General features: G+C 32.9%; 1 pseudogene; it reads left to right on the top strand.

The window, feature by feature from the left end:
- LOC107507246 overlaps nt 1-12382 on the top strand; it is a 111385-nt pseudogene that overhangs the window by 97337 nt on the left and 1666 nt on the right.

Here is a 12382-nt window from a genome sequence, read left to right as displayed (position 1 = left end):
ATGTAAGTGGAGCACATTGTAATTATATTTATATTGTGAACACTGAAAGTGAACAGAAGCCACAGAATTGCAATCCATAGGTTTTGCAGACATCGCACACATTTATTATCACTTCATTAAAATGTGTGTGTGTATATATATGTATGTATATATATGTAGACAAACACACACATATATACATACATAGGGGCAAAAATATTCCAGGTAAAGCAGGCTAGAATATATGAAAAGAACTAATGCTACTCATGACAGTAATTTTTTATATCAAATATATAAAAATATTTAACTTATATCCCTATCCCCAATATTTCTATGAAACTTATATAAAATATCCATACTTCCAAAGGTAAAACAGTTGGTGGAAGCAGCTGGCAGAGTTAGTATCATCCCACACAAATTGATCTAATAGTTACAGAAAAAAACGTACAAAAAAGAGCAGAATATTCCTTCTTATCAATCTCACATGAAGTTAGATAACATTCCTTGCCATAAAAATACTTTAACAAAAAAAAAAAAAATAGAAATCAGATGAACTAAGTGCCTAGAAAACAATGACTTCAACTAGAAATCAATAATGGACAGATATCTAAAAATTACCAAATATTTGTAGATTAAATATTATACTTTAAAATAAACATAGGTATTAGAAAGGAAGACATGTATAAAAACAATAACCTAAGCTTTACATTAGAAATAAAAGCAAAAAAAGCCTAAAATGAGAAAAAGAAACAATAAAAATTAGAGCAGAACTTAACAAAACTGAAAAAAATAAAGAAAATAAACAAATCCAAAAGTTTTTTAAAAATAAAACATTGATAAAATTGATAAACCTCTAGCCAGACTAATCAAGTAAGAAAATAGAGAAGACAAAAATCACGAATATCAGAAATGAAAAATGGTTTATTATTATAAATACATGAAAATTAAAAGCTTAATAAAGGAATATTATAGGTAAATTTATGCATACAAATTTGAAAATGGACCAATTACAAAAACTCACACAAGAATAGATAATATTTAAATAAGTTTATTTCAAAACAGTCTACAAAAACTAAAATGAATGAATGCAGATACTTTAATTATTTTGCTTTAAAAAATATGTAAGTTTTGCCACAAATAAAATGTAATTTTTAAAGGTCCAGGACATTAATTTTAAGAAATATAGAGAAAAAATTTAAAATATGATATGATATACTACTGAAGCTTACAAAAAAATTTGTCAGTTTTTGTTTTTTAAATATAGCTTTCAATTTGGCATTTAAAATGTTCGTCCTTACATGAAAAGACCTGTAAATTTGTTTTCCACTCCTAACCTATTTTCTAACATGAAAATTTCCCTGACTTCTACATTTGAATTTTAAAATATTTTCCAACACTAAAAGATTCAATATATGTACAATTATTAAAATACATTAGTATTTCAAATAATATTTTTTAGCATAGTAAAGTGTGTGTGTGTAAGTGTGTGTGTGTGTGCACGCGTGCGCGCACATGTGTGTGTGTTTTGGTAGAATACATATTTTGCCCACAGATTCTATGAATTACTCATAGTTTTGAAATGTCTTAACTTACAGAATAAAGAAATGGGATTTTGTGTAACAACTTCTTTAAACGGTAAAAATTGTGGATTTCCTCCACATTTCATTAGAAAAAATAGTTTAGCTATGGATTATTACTTTATTCCATTTGATTTACTCCATTTAATCCAAAAGGCATGAAATAAAATCTCTCTCACATACTAAATGTTTGAGTGTGTGTGTGTGTGTGTGTGTGTACATGTGCGCACACGTGCAGCCTTTGGGGCACTGGCACAACTTGTAAACTTTCCCTTGATACCATGTATGTAAAGGCGTATTAATATAATGAAACAACAGAAATGCATAAAAAGAGTACTGATCAGTATGATTTTTTGAAAGTAATACATAGATAGACTATCTGAAAGTTACGGATACTGCTTCCCTACCTAAAGAGGAGATCAATACTGTAGCTTTTGTTTTTGACACTGCTTTCTAAGAAGGCAGAAAATGAGGACTGATGCTCTTAAAATCCAAGCAGAACTACCTCATAACCTCTCAGCATGGACCAGCAACAACTGTTGTCCCAGCCTATTTTAAAATGGTCTCAGTCGACTTTACAATGCACTGCATTTGAAAGAAGCAAATTTATCTTTGGACACCTCTGCAAATTAGATAATCTCTCCCAAATCCTCAGCTGGATTACCTTTCCTTTTGTCTCTCACCCCCTTAACTATGCTTCTGGGCTGCATTAAAAAAAAAAAAAAAGAAAAGAAAAAAAGCTAACCTTTTGTGACTTGCTGTCCAGAGCAGTCTATCGTATCTTCATAACTGTCTTCAGAATGTTTTCCAAAATGTCCAAATCTATAAAAAGGTTAAGACAGAAAGTAGGTATATGAAGTATGTTATAAATTCTAAAATGGCAAAACTGTTTTTTAATTAAGGAATTTGAAGATGATAAATAATGTTTTGGTTTGTTCATGTTGGAAATACTGCTCTTTAAGAATGGTGACTGAGATTACTAATAATCTGTAGTCTTGTTAAAGTCTCATGTGCGCATGTGTGTTTTTATTAGAGGTTTTTATTAATATAATACAAGGTATCAATTTGCATATTGTGTATATATACATCCATGTTTACTGTCAAATAAAATAGCTTTTGCTTTATTTTTATAAAATAATAAGTATATACAACAAAATAGTTGGCATATTTTAAAATGATAAAAAAATTATCTATTGTATTTGTTAGATAATAAAGTTGTTATATGTTACCCAACATATAAGTAATGTTTATTTTTCATAAAACTTAATGAAAAAATTACATCTGAAGTACTTAAGCTTTTTTCTTTCTGTTTCTAAATTTGTCTGGGTTATTCTTGGATCTTTGCTCATAGATAGGTAGATAGATAGACATTAGGTAGAGTTTGAAATATAAAACAACTTGGCAAATTTCTCTATTTTTCTTGACCTTATTTACCTGTAATTTAGGTGAATAATATCTACAATAATTTATTAGATGGCCATTCTTCTTCCCAACTTTAAAACTTTGTTAGAGACAAGCTGCATATTTTGAACAGAAATAAAAAGTTGAATGAAGATATAAAAATAAAAATTTTGGTATGACCAGTTTTACTAAACACTATGGATTAATTTTGACTTTCACACCATAAACTTTATATCTGAACTGAGAAATTCATTGTGTTGCAGGTTAAGCAACATTAAATTTTAAAACACCGCCATGGTTTCATCCTATGAGCATTTGAGAAACTTTTATATTTTAGCCCAGTTGCATATTTAATGGGCTATACTCTGCTAGGCAGCAGCAGTATTATGAAACTTCTGAATAATTGAGGTCTATGAGAATGACATACAGGAATGTTATTAGGATTTTTCATTTTTTATTACAGTCAATTAGACACTGATATGCTAATAACTTTGGAGATTATGCATTTATCTGCTTAAGAGAGCAGGCGGGAAGAAAAATGATGTGTTCTAAGCCATAGAATATAGTAGCATAGAAATAATCGCAGGCAAAATTTCAAAGATTTTGTTTACTCAGCAGATTAAGAGAACTCTGGTGACAAGAGGGACAAATGTTTTAGCTGTTATTCACCAAGCCTTTTAAATAGCATTAATCCATACAACATTTAAATTACTCGTCCTAATAAATCTGTATCTTTCTGATAAATTATGCCTGCTCAGGCCAAGTACAAAAACATTTCAAGGAATTCTGCAGTGCCATTAGGGTCCCACTCCCTAGGACTGTAATTGTAGTTTGAAAAAAACTATGCATTAGTACTGGGAAATGTGCTAATGAATCAGGTAACCCATGGACATGTTCCAGGTTCGTACAAACAATTAGCTTTTATTTATCAGACCTTATCCCTCAGGTCACATTATGATTTAGCTATTGAAGTACTGTCCTCTCTCTCTTACAAAATCAGTTCCACATGATTTGGATGTCTGGATCTTACAGTGTGTTTTCCTGCTTTCCGAGTTGAGTTCCTTGTTATCGCTTCAACTCTTGCTTGACAAGGCTGACTCACCCATCCACTCATATCTATCACATCTTTGTGAGCCCAAAAAAAAAAGTCACACATGAGATAGAGGTGTTAGCTAAAGCTACAGTTGGTTTCTTCTGAGGCCTATCTTCTTAGCTTGCAGATGGTTGCCTTTTCAATGTTGATAAGATGGAGAGATGAATGTCTGTTAACAAGTAGCATTAAAAAAGAAAGGTAGTAATATTGAATTTTAGAATTTCCCAGTGAAGACTCTCTTCAACAATCCTTTACAGTATCAAAAACTGCTATTGTTCAATAAGAGCTCATGAAAATTTCTTACCTAGTACCTTCTATCACTGTCGCTTAGACATGATTTTCTTATATAATACTCAGGGCAATCATATGAAATGTCTATTATTATTGCCCTAATTTCACATATTTAAAAATGAGATTTAGAAAGTCTAGGCAACATTCCCAACAGTGTATGACTAATAAATGGAAATCTGAGTCTGCTAGTCCTCAGGAACAATGTCTTTATCTGCAGATACAGCTTCCCATATACATACAACTACATAAACTAGTAACTGGTAATATACATCATGTTTAATGTATTTTAATGTAGCATTTATTCACTACGATGAGAATTATTTTTCTATGGCTGGAACCATCTAATTTGCATCTGTACATGTAAAAATATAAAATATCAGTATATGTTGCCCTTAATTAAAATAAGATGTGCTTAAGTTCCAGAGACTTTGCACTGTATCATGAGTCTAATGCTACCTAGAATACAGTGCTACCCTTCAGCTAATCTTGAAGGAAAATTTTAGTAGAGTAGAAAAATTATGAATGATTAAGCACTTGTCTACTCATTTTTCCATCCCTATTATTTCCTTACAGTAAAGCTATCTGATGAAAGATCTAAAAGAGCACATCTGTCGGAGGAAAAAGAAAATAGATTACTGACCCTAAGCAATTTAATCGCAAATGTGTTTCTGGAAGAACCTATCCTTCTCTTTGGTTTCATGAATGGTTGAGATTTTACATTTTGGGTTATGGAAACAATTGTGCTGGTTGATGAAAAAGTGCCTGCTGCTCTTCACTTCAACTGGCAGTAACTGAAAGGACTTCTTACAAGTTCTTTTTTCTTTTGCAATTTTAAACGTTTAGCTCACCTACTGGTAGCACTCTGAAGAGAGATACCAGCTATTAATTTTACCAGGTAAAATTATTGATATGTAGTAAGTGAGTAAAAACTGAAGATTTCACTAATGACCGTAGAATAGGACCAAATAAAAACAAAATATTTTCTTCGTTCATGCTTATCACCCATTAAATTTCCTTTTTGTTTGGTTTGGTTTCAATATCATTCAAAAGGAAAACTCCCCTTGGCTTCTTGAGTGTGATTTATAACAAACACCAAGTTCAAAATTAGTTTTTTGTTGAAATTTATCTGAGAGTCAAGTCCCCTTAGGAAATTACTACCCTCACTTGAACCTGCACGGTCTGCAGCAGATGAATTATGGCTCAAAGAATGGCATTCATTAAGGGAAAGTTAAGAAGGATTGGGGAAATCAAGGAGGTGGCAAGAACAAAATTCTGATTTAATTTGTTCAGCCAATTTCTAAAAGGACTGAGTTCTCTCATCCACAACATGAAATGCATTTGTTTGGGGGGAAAAAAATAAGTAAAAAGAAACATCATCCTTTAACAGCCACATGCATTCTCTAGTTCCCGTAGGAGAAAGTGAGCAGGCTACTCTAGAGAACTTAATTCAATGGCTTTCATACTCTTTTCAAATGCCAGATTTTAGAATGTAGTTCAAAATAAAACAAGATATGGATAAAGCGGAAACAGGAGACAAATTAAATCATCAAGAAGGACTGCCCCCTCAAAGTTTATCTCTAGTTATATAATTTATATCTAAGAAACTAATTTTTATAGCAGTAGAGTGTTTAGACTTTGTTTTGTTCTTTTGACAGAGGTGAACAGTGCTTGAACAGTGCTTAAAGTATTGCTAATCTAGAAAGCATTTAACCATAATATATTTTTTAAAATCTTTACAATAAACTAATTCTAATGAAAATATAGAAAAAAAATTCATCATAAAATAATGAGTGGAATAAGATCAACAATGTATGAAGAGATTATTACTGATTCAGTGGATAAAGGCTTTGATGGTTTCTTTTATTTTTTTTCCATGCCATTGTTGTATGTGGGTTTGTAATAGTAGCCTGATACTGAGGTTGTCACAGCTCTCAGGTTTCCTGGAATCGGTACTACCTCACGGATAGGCATAAAGAGCTTGCGGCTGGTTTAAGGCCAGAGTTCCCTTACGATGGAAAAGAATTCCCAGTGGCTACTTGACAGCAATCATGTTTTCACCAGTTAAAACAACTATCCTTATCTGAAGAAATTTATATACTTTTCAATCACTTTTCTTCATACATATTTTAAATAGGAAAGAGGATTGTAAAACTTTAATGAATTACAGTTTCTCTAGTCACACTAAGATTTCTCCTTCAAAGTCCTATTTGAGATATATTTAGTCCTTGCATCTCACTGCACCCATATCTCACTGCACCTACAAATTTTCCTTGAGATGAAAAATTGGCCAAAGAAAGCAAATCTTGGACTATAAGAATGCAGGATTTGAGACAATGCTTAAAAGAGAAATAAAATTGTTTTCTTTGAGTCTCCTGTTCAAAAAGAGAGAGAGGGGCTCCTCATTCTGTCTAACCTGCATCAGGGTTCATTTCAGTTTTCCTTTCAGACATTGAGATTGCAGTGGCCAGAGATTTCAAGATTGCTTTACTTTGCTTTGGAAGGACTAGAAGGTTGAGTGTGGGTAATACGTGAGAATCCTACTCTCAAAAATCTGAAGCCAGAATTACTTTCATTATACTTTCTCAAATAGAAGGCAAATATATAAATTCAAGGCCTGTTGATTTATGAACTTTCTAAGCTTTGCCATTGCCCCATCTCTTAATTGTTTTTATCTTCTGTTTCTCCCTAGCAATTTGCCTTAAGACTCCTTATAAGAAATCTGTCAGAGAAAGACAAATGTACTATCTTACTTAAGTGGATCTAAAAGCATTGAACTCACGGAAACAGAGAGCAGAGTGGTGATTGCCAAGGGTTGAGGGGTTGGAGAGACAGGAAGATATTGGTTTAGGGTATAAACTTTCAGTTTAAAGATGAATGAGTTCCAAGGATCTAAGGTATAGCATGGTAATTACAGTTAACAATACTGCACTGTACACTTGAAAATTGCTATGAGAGTAGAGCTTTTACGGTCTCACCATAATGAAAACAACAACAATAAAGGTAATTATGTGAGGTGAAGGATGTGCTAGCTGACCTTATTGTGGTAAACATCTTGCAATGTATCCGTGCATCACATTTTATACCTTAAACTCACATAATTATCTCACGTCTTAAACTCAAGTCAATTATCTCTCAAATAAACTGGAATAAAAGAAAGAGAACTGCCCAGGTGCTTGTCTTTGGGAGAGCAATGAGTGAGGATTCAATCTGGCATCCAGTTCAGTTTGTAAAGGGGAGACAGATCTCCAGGTGAATTTATCAGTGATGGGGGCTTCTGGGATATAAAGGAAGAAGTCTGCATAAAAGACCCAAAATTAGGGGATAAAAGGAAAATCTACGGAGATAATTTAAACTGGAGATGGGGCACTGTGACTCAGTAGTTACAAGATACTCTCGAGGAGGATTAAGGTGACAGTTAAAGTGACAAAACTTTGGAGTGTATATTTAATGTCAAGGCATTAGAATATACTTATTCTGCATCAGCTTTCACCTATATCAGTTTGATCCTTAGGAAAGAAAAATAGGTCCTAAGCTGTTAAACTTTCTCCAAACATTAGAAATTTTTATTTCAAAATTTCATAAAATCTAAGAATTTTTGAAATCCTGAAGTTGAGAAGCAGCCTCTGCTATATTTTTGTCCAGAGTACAATCACCTAGATTCCATCCAGAGCCTTTTTCTCATCTCCCTCCTCAGACCTTCTACCGGGGTAATCTTTTAAGATCTTCAGTGGTCAGTGACTTCAACAGCCTGTAAGGCTGATGAACTGAAAATTTGTTGCCAGGTTGTTCCCTTTGTATACAACTTCCTCTTTGGCAACTCCAGTCTCCTACAATAAAACGCATCTAAAACTAAACTGGTTTTGTTAAACACTCACCTGTCACCATCTTTACCCACCATACAATACCATCTGCCATGCAGATGTATGCAAACACAATTAGAGGTCATCTCCCAACAATATATCAAGGGGAAATATGTTATTTATTCTCTCTCCTGCAACTAACACTGTGCCAAGCCTATAACAGGAATTCATTAAATGATGAAGTACTAAGTGTATGGAAGAAGAGAGATTGAGGAAGATGTCCCATATTGTACAGTGATGGGAATAGAGTGAAATCTACGTTAAAGAAGATAAATCACATGAGTTAGAGTCTTTGGTGCATTTAAATAGGCAAAACATATGTGTGCACAGAGGGACAATCATGTGAAGCTGAGAACAGACTCTTCTCTTCGGCCCTCAAGAAAAAAAAAAAATAATAACTTTGATCTTGGACTTCTAGCCTCTAGAAATGTGAGAAAATAAATTTTGGTTGTTTAAGCCAGCCTGTAGTATTTTGTTAGAGCAGCCCTCGCAGACTAATGTAGACTTTAGTGCATGATATTAGAAAATGCAGATAAGCTGTATGTAGCAGATAGTATTTCTAGAGTAGAAAATTAACTTTATAAAACAAAGAAATCTGGGTCTTCTACCTGAGTAGGATAGAGCTCACTTTTGAACTTATGCATAATCCCAAAGAGGAAAAACTATTTGACGAGGGGTTGCTGTTTCCCAAGATTTAAATGCAATTATAATAAAATCATGTTTGTTTGCACTAGAGTTAGATGTTTAAACAAGTCGATAAATTTTGGGAAACACAGGAAGATGCTTTGTTTCATTTTATTGCCACATTAATTGTAGCACTGACAGAATGACAAAGTGATAGCCTTAGAGACCATAAAAATCATTTCATTCACAAAATGGGTGTTTTATGAGTAAGTGCTCTGCAGATTGCTCCTCTGTCAAGGGGGCTGCTCAGGGCTCAGCAGATGGGCACGGGAGTTTGAAAACATCTGTTCACGCTCTCTCCTTTTGTCAGTCCGGAACCCACTGAAGATAAAGGTTTTCATATAATAATGTTATCTGCCTACCAAGACCATGTTATATCTGGCAAGGGCCAGAAATTAGGGGTAGTTTTGATAAATATAATTAAAATAGTGTCAAGGTGTGAAAACGTTTTGACTAAATAATAGAGGTGATATTCTATAAGAGAGTAGTAAGTGCAAGGTCATTAACTGACTGATGTTTGTACTTATTAAAGTAACTCACAAGCCAAAGCACATTTCACTGAAGAAATGAATTTGGATAAGGAAAAAAAAAATTGCATTTATTCCAAACCCTACAATATAAGTTTGTCTTATAAAAATAAGTTTAAAAACAGAAGCACAAAAACTTACACAGAATTAAACGTCTTTTAAAGCCAGGCTTTCACTGGGATATGCTTTTGGGGACCAAAACCAATTGAACTGAAAATATTAAGCACCTGTTTGGCTAATGGGAAATAGGTGCTAGGGCTGGCACCAGTAGAAATAATATTTAGGGGCTTCGAAAATTTAAAACAAAAAGGTCAAAAGAGTAATATAAGAAAGCATTTATAAACTATACCTGAGTGGTCCACCCAGTCAGATGCATAGGTATTCAGGTAAAGTATTGTGGAGAAGAAAGCCCGTTAGGTGAATTTTGAGGGACAGGTTGTGACAAGAAGATAGGAAATAGGTATTCATGAGAAAGTAATGTTAAACAAAAAAAGAATAGGATCAGAATTCCACGGCTGGGTTCAGATATACTTGGATAGACTAGTCTAGTGGTTTTCAATCTTTTAAAAGATATCTACTAGAATATATTTTGTTACACATCATTTTCTTCTCATATTTACAGAAAAATTACAAAATAAAGTTCTGTGTCTTCTTTATGCCTTACTCACATTCACCAGTTATTGACAGTATTCCTGTCTAACATCCTCCCATTCTCCCTTGCTCTCTCTGTGTGTACAGGGCTGTCTCCTGTGTCCTTTTAACATATCTCCATGATTCTTAAAGTACTTCTTTAATGTATGGCACGATGGCATAGATCAGGCTTGCATTTCACTTTTTCTGGGTCAGCCCCATTATCGGCTACATTCCCTGTTTTTTTTTTTTTTTTTTCCTGGACAATGGTTCTTAGAAAACAAAATTGAGCAATAGGTATATTCAGAGCTTCCATGCCTTCTCAGTGAATAGAACTCAGAAATGAGTTTATATCTATTAAAATGATGAGCTCCTATAGATGTTTCTAATTTTAACCAACACTTCAGATGCCTTCAAATATTGTTTTTCTTTTTAACATTTTTAACTACCTTCCAAAGGCATGAGAAATCTAGTCCTCATTAACCTCAATATATTAAACATTTGCTCAAGGTTAGCACAGAAGATAATTTCAAAACTGGTAACCTATACCACTAAATTTTTTTAAAAAAATTCAAGCCAACTAACTGGAGTTCGATACTTGTTTACCATTCCTTTTTTGTTTCTTTGACATAAAATTTAATTAGAGTGAAATAAACAAAGCTTAAATGTAAAATGTAATGAGTTTTAACAAATGCGTGCACTGTTAAAACACAGAACATTTCCATCATCTCAGAAAGTTAGCATGTGGTTGTTTTCAATTCATACCTTCACCCTCCACAGAGGTAAACATTATTATGATTTTTTCCTCATGGAATGTTTATCCCTGTTCTAAAATATATTATAAATGAAATAATACAACATATAATTTTTTTTTTTATATTTGGTTTATTTGGCAATACATTTGTGAGATACATCTATTTTTTGTTTTTAGTTTATTTTAGTGATGAGTAGTAGGTTTGTTATATGAATTTACACAAACTATGCATTTTCCTATTACTAGACACCGGGGCCACTTCTAGTTTTTGACTCCTGTATAAAGCAGGTCTGGACATTCTTGTGTAAGACAATTTGTAAACATGGGATTTCACTGATCTTTGGTAATACATAGGGAAGAATTTCAGGGATATATGTATAGCTTCATAATAAGCTACTAAACTCTTTTTTCAAAGTGGATACATTATTTACATTATCACCAGCATGTATGGAGAGATCTAGTTGTTCCATATCCTGGCCAACATTTGTTGTTGACTTAAATTTTAGTCATTCTAGTGAGTGTACATAAATTTGGCTTTAATTTATGTTTTCCTGATGAATCATGTTGAATTTTTTCTCATGTTTATGGGACACCTGTACATCTTGGTGACCAAGATTTTGCCCATTTTTGTTAGACTATCTTTTTATTGTTGAGTTGTAAGAGGCTTTACATTATTTTTTATGCAGGTCTTTTGACAGTTATAGGTTTTACCTGCACATTTTGTTAATATTCCAATTTTGATGAAGTTTATGTTTTCTTTTTCTCTTATTATTCCTATGTTCTAAGAAATTTTTGGCTACATCAGGTCACATAGAAAATCCGCTTTTGTTTTTTCTAAACTTTTAGAGTTTTAGCTTTTGCATTTAAATTTTGCCCCATCTCAAATTAACATTTTTGTATGCTATTAGGTGGGATTAAGGTTTATTCCACATGTGTATCCAGTTGTTGGTTTAAATCATTGGTTGAAATGCTTTGGCTTCTTTGTCAAATTAAAGTAAATGAACTTATAAGTGTTTGTCTCTTCCTGGATTCTTTCTGTTCCACTGACCTATTTTTCCTATTCTCATGCTAGCAGCACCCTATCTTGATTATGTAGTTTTATAATGTGAACTTTCTCAACTTTTACATATCTAAATGTGTCTTCTTTTCACTTTTATTAAGGATATGTCCTGGTCTCTTATGTTGGTTTTCCTGCCCCCACCTTTTAATGAGAAGATAATTGTTCTTCATATTGCTCCTCTTTGTGTAATATGTCTTTTTTTCTATAATTTCAAGATTTCCCCTTTAGCCTCGGTTTTCTGTACTTTGATAATATGGTTTTCATTTTACTTATCCTTTCTGCAGTTCACCGAGCTGCTTTAACCTATAAGTTTATGCTTTTCACCAAATTCTGGGAATTATTGGCATTAACTTTTTCAGCTGTGTTTCTGTCCCTTTCAGTTTTCTCAATCTGTATTTGAAAGACATATACACTATACTGTTTGATACTATCACATAGGTCATAGAGTCTGTTATTTTTCTCACTTTCTTTTTCATTTTTTACTTCTGTCTTTGATTTTCAGATTAGCTCATTTATTTTGACCTTT

Source organism: Rousettus aegyptiacus, unplaced genomic scaffold, assembly GCF_014176215.1.
Source record: "Rousettus aegyptiacus isolate mRouAeg1 unplaced genomic scaffold, mRouAeg1.p scaffold_m13_p_8, whole genome shotgun sequence".
Lineage (NCBI taxonomy): Eukaryota > Metazoa > Chordata > Mammalia > Chiroptera > Pteropodidae > Rousettus > Rousettus aegyptiacus.
This window is presented reverse-complemented; position numbering and strand designations above follow the sequence as displayed.